The 9,917-nt window shown below is 43.7% G+C and overlaps 1 long non-coding RNA gene across 1 annotated transcript; it reads right to left on the bottom strand.

The window, feature by feature from the left end:
* Nucleotides 1-5,694: 5,694 nt before the first annotated feature.
* Nucleotides 5,695-8,234, bottom strand: LOC137850952 (uncharacterized). The gene is made up of 2 exons (XR_011092919.1): nt 7,603-8,234; nt 5,695-6,687 (listed from the first exon to the last, which is right to left on the bottom strand). It is a non-coding gene; the product is annotated as an uncharacterized lncRNA (long non-coding RNA).
* Nucleotides 8,235-9,917: the final 1,683 nt, after the last annotated feature.

Here is a 9,917-nt window from a genome sequence, read left to right as displayed (position 1 = left end):
AGCATAACCCAAGAGCACGAGGGGCTCGTTCCTCACCCCCTGCACTACCAGCAATGCCGTTGTTACTGCCTGGTGAAGGACCTCTGAGCACAGAGGTAGGCTCAGAGGCTTGCTGGGAAAGCAGAGATGTTGCTCAGATGCCTTCTGAACCTGTTTCACCTCTAAAAGTCATTGCCTACGTAGCTGTCCCATTATCTGCTGGGTCCCTTCGCTTGCCAGGGGTTCAGAAAACCAAGTCTGGACTGGTGGGTGTGGGATAATTCCCTAAACCGCTGGCTGCAGAAAGGATGAAGCACATTTTGTGACTTAGTCCCAAAGCAGCACAACAAATTTAGGAGGGATATAGGCTTTGGAACAAATTCAAAACTGCCTGTGGACTCAGTGTTTGTTTTTGTGGGATGGTTTCTTGGTTGGGTGGGTGGGTTGTTTTTTTGTTTTTATTTTTTCACCCATACGACACAACTGCACGCCTTTACAAGGAAAGGACTACAAAGCCATTCAGCAGCTGGTGCCTAGACCTCAGGAGGATTGATGCCTAAGGGCTGTACAGAAGGGTTCTGGGGAAAAAAATCTGCTTTGTGTTTGTACAGTCTTACCCCTGAGAAAGGAGAAAACTCACCCAACCTGCTGTAATAGGTTTTTATCAGAAATAGAGCACAAGAAAATCATCCTCATCTATTCTACTGTGATTTACCCAAGTCTGGAAATAGACACACCGCTGAGATATTATGTCCTTTAATTGTTATTGTTATAATAATATTATATATTCTTATTCATAAATATGTATATATACAGCCCCACATGTGGAATTTATATTGAAACCAATATTGGTTTTATTAAATGCTGATTGGACACAACAGAGAGCCTGAGTATTATGAAATCTGTGCATCCTAATTTCACTATTTACTATGTATGTAGCCTCAGAGATTCTTGCCCCGAAAGATGCTAATCTATCAAATGTACAAATCTCTGAGTGATGATATACAGATTATTGGGGGGGGGAGGAGGGGGGAGATAGGAAATCACAACAAAGACAAGTGTGGAAATTTGGTTACAATAACATTACATGATCTCTGGTAACACAGGCATATTATGTACATTCTCCAGATGAATTAGATTAACTTAGATTTATATAGCTCCTCTCATTTATTTTACTGATGCCAAATGTGTTTACACAGGGGATGTCTACAGAGGTAATTGGGAAACTTTACATGGCATTGCAGTACACAGGGCAGATAAATCTTCAGTATGGAGGACCAGCATTGTCCCTGCCTATTACTGCACTGGGAAATGAAGTCATGTATGATGTAGAAAGAAGTGTCAGATCAAAGAACACCTCAAAAGATTGAGGAGACAAGAAAAGTTGTCAAAGAGCATTCATCACTTCCTTAGACACTTCCCTACCAGCTGTATAATACATGTATTCAGTGATCGCAGAGCAAATCTCTTTTTTGTAAAATACAGGAGAAGAAATTTATGATATTTAGGTCCTTACCAGTACACTTATGAAAAACAACAGAAATTAAATTCATTTTGTTAAAACTCAGAGTGGTTAATAACAAAATTTCCAACAGTGTTTCAGAGATGTTGTTTGAAAGTATCTGTATTTCTGGCAAAGATTTTGCTATGGTGCTTTTCTTTAGTGGGATTAAAGGAGTTCTCCCATATTAAAAGTTCTATATTTTGATGGACATTAAAATTAAAGTCATACTTTATTAAATCACTGTAATATAGTAAATGTAATGAAACATGTTTTGAATTAAGTGGCTTGGAAAGAAAATCTGTATAACCATTGTCAAGCAAGGTTCTCTTCAGAAGTAAAATTGCAGTTTTAATATACAATTCTGAGTCTTATTTGAATTGCCCAGTTTTTCTGTAATAAAAGGCTGAAGAAAGCATAAAAAGTGTCCATGTGGAAAGCATTCACTTTCTTAATTTTAAAGCATTTTTGTCTAACTAATTCAAATACTAATTTAAACTGCATAAAACTGAGAGAAAAGTCACTTAACATCTGCAAACCAGGAAGGACTTGATAGGTGGCATTTATTTGCATGTCTTCAGTAAAACACAGTCATCTTTTTCAATGGAAAAGGTTACAAGCAGCTCAAGTTGCACAAGTGAGTGAGAGCAGTCAGCTTGTCTTGACAAGGATACGTCCGGTGGATGAAGCCTGATGTAAATACTGATTTTCTTTTAATAGGTTTAAAGAGCAAATAACAAAATTTTATTTCAAGTGGTAGTACTGACAACAGTTATAATGAGAGAAGAAGCCATTTTAAAGTTTTATTGAATGGATCCTATCAATAACATTAAAAGAAAAAAATATCTTAATGTAACTAACATCTAAAAGCCAGTGAAAGCAAACCATGCACCGAGTGCATTGTGCATACAAAGAAAATGCATTGCCTGTCTTCTGCCTGGTTTCCAGAGATGTACCTGGTGTGGTGCCACATCAGACATGCTTGGTCCAGCTGCCTGGGTGGGGATGAGCACAAAACCCTTGAGGTGGGTGGAGAAGAGGCTCATGGAGTTGACAGGTCAGGGAAGCCACAGACCTAAGGGAGTTTTGTAGAAGTGGCTTTTGGGGCATACCTCTGTGCAGCAGTTCCAAGGAGGGCTTCAGCACAGAAAGGAACAGCATGGTAATGAATTCAAAACTGACGTGATGTTAGGAGGCATCTCATGTGCATAGAAAGGCCTTTCCCCTAAAAGGGATTGGGATAGCTCCGAAAGTCTTCTCCATCTGTGAAAAAAATGAGCACCAACATCTATAGCAGGCATAGGAGGGCCAGGCTGGGTCAGTGGCTCAGAGCTGTCAGAACACAGCTAACACAGCTGCCCCAGGGATGCTACCTCTTGCTTGTGCACCTTCTTTCAAGACTGTCTGTCACACCAGGTGTTTCTATCATCTTTGCAGCCCATTCACCCAAAGAGCTCTCAGACATAACTGACTGGTACTTAGAGGAGTGTTTGTGTCAGTACTTCCCAAGCCCTCTCCTTTATCAGGTACTCAGAGTTAAGCACATGCTTAAATATTTTACTGGATCCAGGCCCATTCTCACACACAGAAACCAGAGAGAGACAACTAGAAATGGTCAAGAACCAGGAGAACACAAGAAATGTCATCAAATGGGATAAATTGCGAGAATTCTAAAAACCACCAATGCCATAATCCAGCTGCTGAGTGGCCAGGTTTCCAACGTGCACACACTTCCAAGAAAAATTAAAATGTGGACATAAGGCAAGCAGTTGCCTAGCTGACCGCTGAGCACATGGGATTTATGTTGGAGTAGTTAGGATTATATTACATTCACAAAGTAGTATCCAAATATCAGCAGCTGTGTCTTGTATCCATTATTTCCCTTCTCCCCCAAATATAAACCTTCCTCACCTTTTTAATTAGAAAAGCTGTTTATTGACTATGACATGGAAACATTTTACATGTTGTTGTCCAAAAATGACATTATTAAATAAGCAGGAAAATATGTTTAGGGGAAAATAGAGATGACCTTTAAAACAATGTCAAGCCCACACACTCCATGATTTGTGCGTAGGTATGTGATACTTTAAGAAGAGAAGTCACTGCATATTACCAGTTACATGACATGGAAAGCTGCTATGGAAAGTGTCCTTGGTTGAAGAAGTGTAGGGCAAATAAATAATTAAAAGTGTATAACAAAGCACAACCAACTTACCTAGTAAACTACCAGATTCAAGCTTGATCATGGGAGGCATGGCTTTATATTCACAGTAACTTGGAAAAAAATATATTTTTTTTATGTTGAAAATTTAACTGAGGTCAGGACATCTACTTTTTTGGCTGACTCATTCACCGTTTGTACAGGCAGCCTTCTCGTGTGTAACAGAAAAGCACTGGAGTCACACAAGGAGAGAAGTGACACTGAGAAACCCATGATGAGAGGCTGAATCCACCTGTGTAAAAAGTATGTCATTTTTCAGAAACCATCTAAAATGAATTAGGCAAGAATGAGTCCTCTTCTTCCCCCATGCCCTGCCAGTGAAATGGAGGGGTTGTGTGTGGGGTTTACTGGTGGTGGCACTTAGACCTGGCAATTCCAGAAAATCAGTAGATGTTTGCATTTCATTACTGTGTGTGCTGCCATTTGTTTCAGTTTTACTTTATATAGAGAGGGGAGAGAAGGAAGAACAAGAAAAACTGTCTTTATATAAGACAAGAGGGCAAAATACTGACTTTGGTAAATTATTTTAAAAGCGTTGGGAACTTATATCAAGAAGCTTCAGAATAAGGATGCAAATGTAACAGGGTAAGAGATCCTGTGTTTCATGCCTCTCATAGGTTGCAATCCTAGGTCTGTAGGAGTTTTCCAGGAGTCACCACAGGAATATCAGACTGCAAGGTCTGTGATGCTAGGCATCTCTGCCAACGTGTATGTCTATCGTTATCAAGGAAACAATGATATAACTGCCCTATAGGCATCTTATTTTGTTAGCTGCAAAGGATGGTACCTGTTAATTCTCTTATAGACCTGTGGCTGGATGGGAGAAGCAAGGTGGGTCATTGCCTTGGCTGCTACATGGGGCTCACATGAAGGAGAGGACCCTGTGCTTGGGAGAGCACAGAGTGAGGCAGCCAGGTGGGCCATGGACTGGTGCTCCCCTCATGGTGGTGCTTTGCAAAGCAGAGTTTGGGAGGGTACTGTGAGTAGCACGGAGTACACGTATACCAGAGATGGATGGATGGATGGATGGATGGATGGATGGATGGATGGATGGATGGATGGATGGATGGTGCTTGCTGTCATGATGTGGACTGGCTGTGTGGTATCACTGCACCTCCAAAAATCATCAAACTGGCAGCATGCAGCCATTCCTGGAGGAGAATGCCCACCCACAGAAACTCAGGATGCTGAGGAAGACAGGTCCATAAATCTCTTCTTATTTTCACTTTGTTTTATCCAACAGATTTTGAGCTTCATCTAATATATATATATATGTACACACCGTTTATAGTATCTGTTCAAACTACCCTGGATTTTAGCATCCCTTTGTACATCTCTGGTATTCTCTGCCTCAGAGGAGGCTTCCAGGCAGCCCTACCCAAAAGGCGTAGCTCTGCCTGAGGCAGGGTCCCACCACCCTTCCTCTCCATGGCAGAGCCCTGTCCCCCAAACTGGTTGGGGTGCCCAGGACTGGGCACCACTGCTCAGAAAGCACCACAGGGATGAAGCTGTGGGAAAACGGGTTGGACTGAGCTCCAGCATGCCCAGGAGTTAACCAGACCCTTGTGAAAGGAAGGGAGTGCCAGGGTGTGCAGGTCCTCACAGACAGACTTCGAGCTCAGTGCAATCCTGACACAAGAGCTGAATGTTTTACAGGATCCTCGTTCCCAGGCGTACCATGGGAACTGCACATGGAGGGCAAGGGTTGACAGAAGGAGGGAGCAAGATGTAAATAAATAAATGCTCTTCTTTCGTAAACATGAGAGGTCTGTGGAGAGAGGGTGGCAGGCCTGTCTCACAAGGGATAGACCAGAGGATAGTGCAGGTATGTAAGGGCAGTCGCCCTAAGGTACTTTCTCCCCAAAACCTTTGGGTGTTTTTCGACTGAGCAATTCTGCTTGCAAAATAGTTATTCAGCAAAAATCACCAGTTTTCATGGAAACTTACCTGTTCTGATTAAAGTTTACTCAGAAAGGGGCTCTGAAGCAGTAAACAAAATATGGAGGCAAAGACAGGGAAAGAGCCTTTGCAACGTGTTGGTATTCGAAACATCCAGTCAGCAGACAAAAAACGTTTGACTCACTCTAGAGCAGAAGTTTGAGCATGAGTTTTCCACCTCATGAGTGAATCCAGTGACAACCATAAGATTCAGGAGAGCTCGTTTTCTGTGTTTTTCCCAAAGAAAACAACAATATATCTTGAGGATATGTCAAACTGGAACGTCTTTTAAATCACAAAGCTTCACAGGATAAGAAGATTATTTCCCAGCAAAGATATCTGATCTCTGGCAGTTTTCATGCTGTAGGGTGAGTGCCTCTTTGAGCAGATACCCAACAGCCACAAACAGCCCATTCCCATGCACAAGCAATGCCAGCTGGGGCGGGCCACGTGGACCTGAGGTGTGTGTCCTGGTACCCTGCAGATGTGCAGATAGTGACAGCAAATTTCCTAACCCTATTTCGCAGCTCCACTTGGACAGTCCTGAGTGGTTGCAGGTCACAAGGGGCCAAAGAGAAAGAGTTTTAAGGTATAGGCTACAGCTTGCCACAGGGGGCAGGGGAGCTGATTGTGCTGACCCTGAAACAAAGAAAAATTTCTCTGGCTTCCCTGAGCTAAGAAGGTTGCTAAGAAGGTTGGGGGGTGTTGTTTCTTGTTTTCACAAGTGGCCTGTGTTGTGAACTGCCTAGCTCTCTCAGTAAGCATCATGCACTGTGCTCTGGTGTGAGTGAGATGAGCAGAAATGATGTGTCAGCATGTGCTGTGCCTCCCTCTCCTGCCGTTCTAGCAGGAGGTACCAGCCTGGAAAGGCAGGAGCAAAGGCTGGGATCAAAGGCCATACCCTTCAACACAATTCATGGAAAATCCAGTAGCAATCCAGGAGGAAAGTTTGAACCTTGGACTCCTTCAGCAGTGCAAGATGTGAATAATGACCCAAGGGTGACAGCTCATCCTCCTGTGTCTGTGCAGCTGTTACTCCTTCACTCATCTGAAAGAATTTTAAGCAGCACCGTGGTCAGACCATTGTGTTCAATGGATAAACAGAAATGAGAGAGGTCCCGCAAAAGAACTAGAGAACTAAAACCTTGAAAACCTCCTGGACTTAAATTATTTGTTTTCCACCCCCCGGGGCATTTTGTTCTTTGTCATGCATGTTTTCTCCATCACCCCAAAGGCAGCCTGACCAGGAAGTCATACCACTTCCATTGCCTTTTCTCAAGACCCTGCTGCTTCTACCACACTCCCTGTCACCCTCACCCACCTCCAAGCACCCCCGTCTTGGCCATCCTCTCCAAGCTCCACTTCCCAGCACAACAGCCCTTCCATGCCACTGCGTGTCATTGCTTTTCTTCTGGAAAGCAACCTCCTCTGAAAGTCCTTCCCATCTTAGTTTCTTCTCCACTGCTGAATTTTTCACCCATTCTGCATCTGCCTGTGCTAAATTATACACTCTTCTGCAAACAAGGCCTCATTTTATTTGCTTTGTAAAGCATCCATATAGATGGATGGAGCTGTATAAATAATTAATACATGCCTTAATTTAAAGATTATGAATAAGAAGGTGGTGATTGCTGCAGAAAGATTAATGTGCATGAAATAACTCAACCAGACTATAATTTTCTCTGGCTACCCATGAAAGACTTAACCCAAAGGAGGCCCCCTTAAGTACTTTTGCAGATATCTCAATGAATTCCAGGTATGGCTTCACTTTGCATTCTTCATTTTCCTCTTTCTTCCAGCATATATCTGCCTACCTTATAAGCAAGTATACACTTATCCTTGCCTGTCCCCTGTGGATAGTTTCCTCATGTCATTTCATGCTGTGGCTTCTGCTAAATAGTGGACTTGTTTTAATGGTGCAGGCAGGGCAGTTGAAGAGCAGGAGGGGCAGTTACCCACTTACCTTCTTGCAGAGACCTCAGGTGTAAGGGACTTGCACAGCTCTCAGAACAAGGCCCCTGAGCCCCATAGAAGCTGGCTGCAGATTTGCTTACTGGTCCTGGACCTCTCGTTTTCTAAACATGTCCTCAACCCTTAAGCTCAGTGCCCAATGAGAGGTAGAACAGGCAGAGCAGCACAGGTGGAGGTCCATCAGAAAGCTGCACAGACTTCTCCAGGGTAATTTTGTCAGCCCAGCGCTTTGGCCAAGTTAATGAATCTTGCAGAGGGACTCATTAACGAGGAGTAGCCTGGTGCCAGACAAGCTATACTGCTTCCCAGATCCCAAACTTAGTACTTCTCTACATACTGTCTTATCTGGGTTCAGCTTGGATCTGCCTAACCCTTAGGGGACTTGAGACACCTCAGCTGGGTGGTAGCAGTGTTTGTATTGCAGTGCAGAGGTGTTTTGCCAGCCAGGAAAAAAAAAAAAAAATCATGCTACTCCCAGCATGACAGCTCAGTGACCATCAGTGGCAGCACAAGTCCAAGCCTGGCTTTTTCCCTGGGATCAAGTGTGTTTTTCTGTAAACCCTTTGTTTTCCCTGTCCTTTCCCCCAAGAAGCTGTAAGAACAGATGAGAGTGGATGGGCTGCATTGACTGTAAAGAGGGAGAGGGACAAAGAAAGGAAGCACCTGTGTTTGGGGCAGCTGAGACTGAATCCATCCAGAAAACCCAATGCAGCTGTGAGAGGGGAAAGGTCTCTTTTCACCCTTCTGTCTTTCTAGCAGTGCCTTATAGGGAGAAATTAATTTTATAATGGCTGGAGCTTTCTGATGCCAAAGAGGAATGAAGGAAAGTTACTTAAAGCCAAGAGCAGGCTTGTACCAGACATCATGGTAGCAGCAACCGAGTGCAGGACTGAAAGTTTCCACCCATGGAAAAGCCTTTGCAAGGAATAGGACAAAAGTGCTTAGGGCCCTCAGGGCTGGCAAAGGAAGCTGAGCACATATAAGCCTGAGGTTTTATGACTAGGATGGGAACTGGGTCCTTTTAAGGACTGCAGCCTGGGAGCTTCAGGAGAGCATCTGCCGCTGGGTTTGGTGTCTCTGTGAGACACAGCTGCATGTCATCTGAACACAATGAAGAAATGCAGAGCAGAGAGAAACCTGGCACAGAGCAAGACTATCCAAAAGGCTTTCAGACATCCCTGGAGGCCCCTGCACCTCTGGGTCCTACATGAGCACATCGCTGCTAGTTCCTACATTTCCCTTCAGCAGCACCAGCTCAAGCCTGGTGGAATAGTGAAATGTGAAATAAGATGCAGTCAGGGACCACAGAGAATAATGCAAAGCATGTGGGGCTGCTTCCAGCTTTGTTAAAATCCTATTTATTTATTTTTTTCCAGGTGAGTCCTTTTGCAAACCACGCGCTGTGAGCAGGTCCATGTCATCCACACACCTTCCTGTCTGGCTAGGTCAGGGACAGAAGCACCTGCCTGCCTGCTGGGGACATTGTCAACACAAATCTGTCACTTTCCTGACCCTCAGCAGGTAGCGAAAGAGGCCCAGGACCCAGCAGAGTGGCTCCAGCAAGCCCCCATTTAACCACATCACTGGTGGCTCACCCTCTCTCCTAGGTCCTCCAAGTCTCCCGCTGTTCAAACACCACAGGTTGCTGCTCACAGGATTCTTCTCACAGGACTTTGACCTTCATTCTCACAGGTTCTTCTCACGGGATTTTGATCTTCATTCCAGATCTTTCTGGAACTTTCCTCTGGTCTCACAATAACACCTCCTGTTTTTAATGCAATAAACCATGGAGGAAAGCTGATTGAGCTTTTTGCAGATGTTGAGCTTCCACTGATTTTACTGGGAGCTGGGGTTATTCAGTGCTTTGCTAGATCAGGCTTTAAAAGCAAGCTTAATGTAGTCACTGAAGTTCAGCTTTCTCCTTGGGTTTACATTAAGTGATGATTACCATTTGTTTTCCTTCTCTATAAATTTGCAAATCTTTACCAAAGACACTAATTTCCATGCCAAGGTAACCCACTGCATTCCATTTATCAACCTATTAAAAAAGATGGGTGCAGTAATTTCTTATATGGATTAGGTGTCTCAGATAATTTCCAGATACTGCTTTTTGTATTTTGCAGATTTCTGTGCTCACCTGCAAGTTCTGCCTTGATCCTTTTCTGTGCTTGGCTCCTGCACATGAAAAGAGAGGCTCGATTGCCCAAACACACATTCCTCACCAACAGTTTACATTAATGTCTCTCTGCTTATCCTGTAATTGCAGTGCATGTACTCCAGCTCTTTGCATTCATGTTTGTAGAAGTG

The sequence above is a fragment of the Anas acuta genome, chromosome 1 (genome assembly GCF_963932015.1).
Source record: "Anas acuta chromosome 1, bAnaAcu1.1, whole genome shotgun sequence".
Lineage (NCBI taxonomy): Eukaryota > Metazoa > Chordata > Aves > Anseriformes > Anatidae > Anas > Anas acuta.
This window is presented reverse-complemented; position numbering and strand designations above follow the sequence as displayed.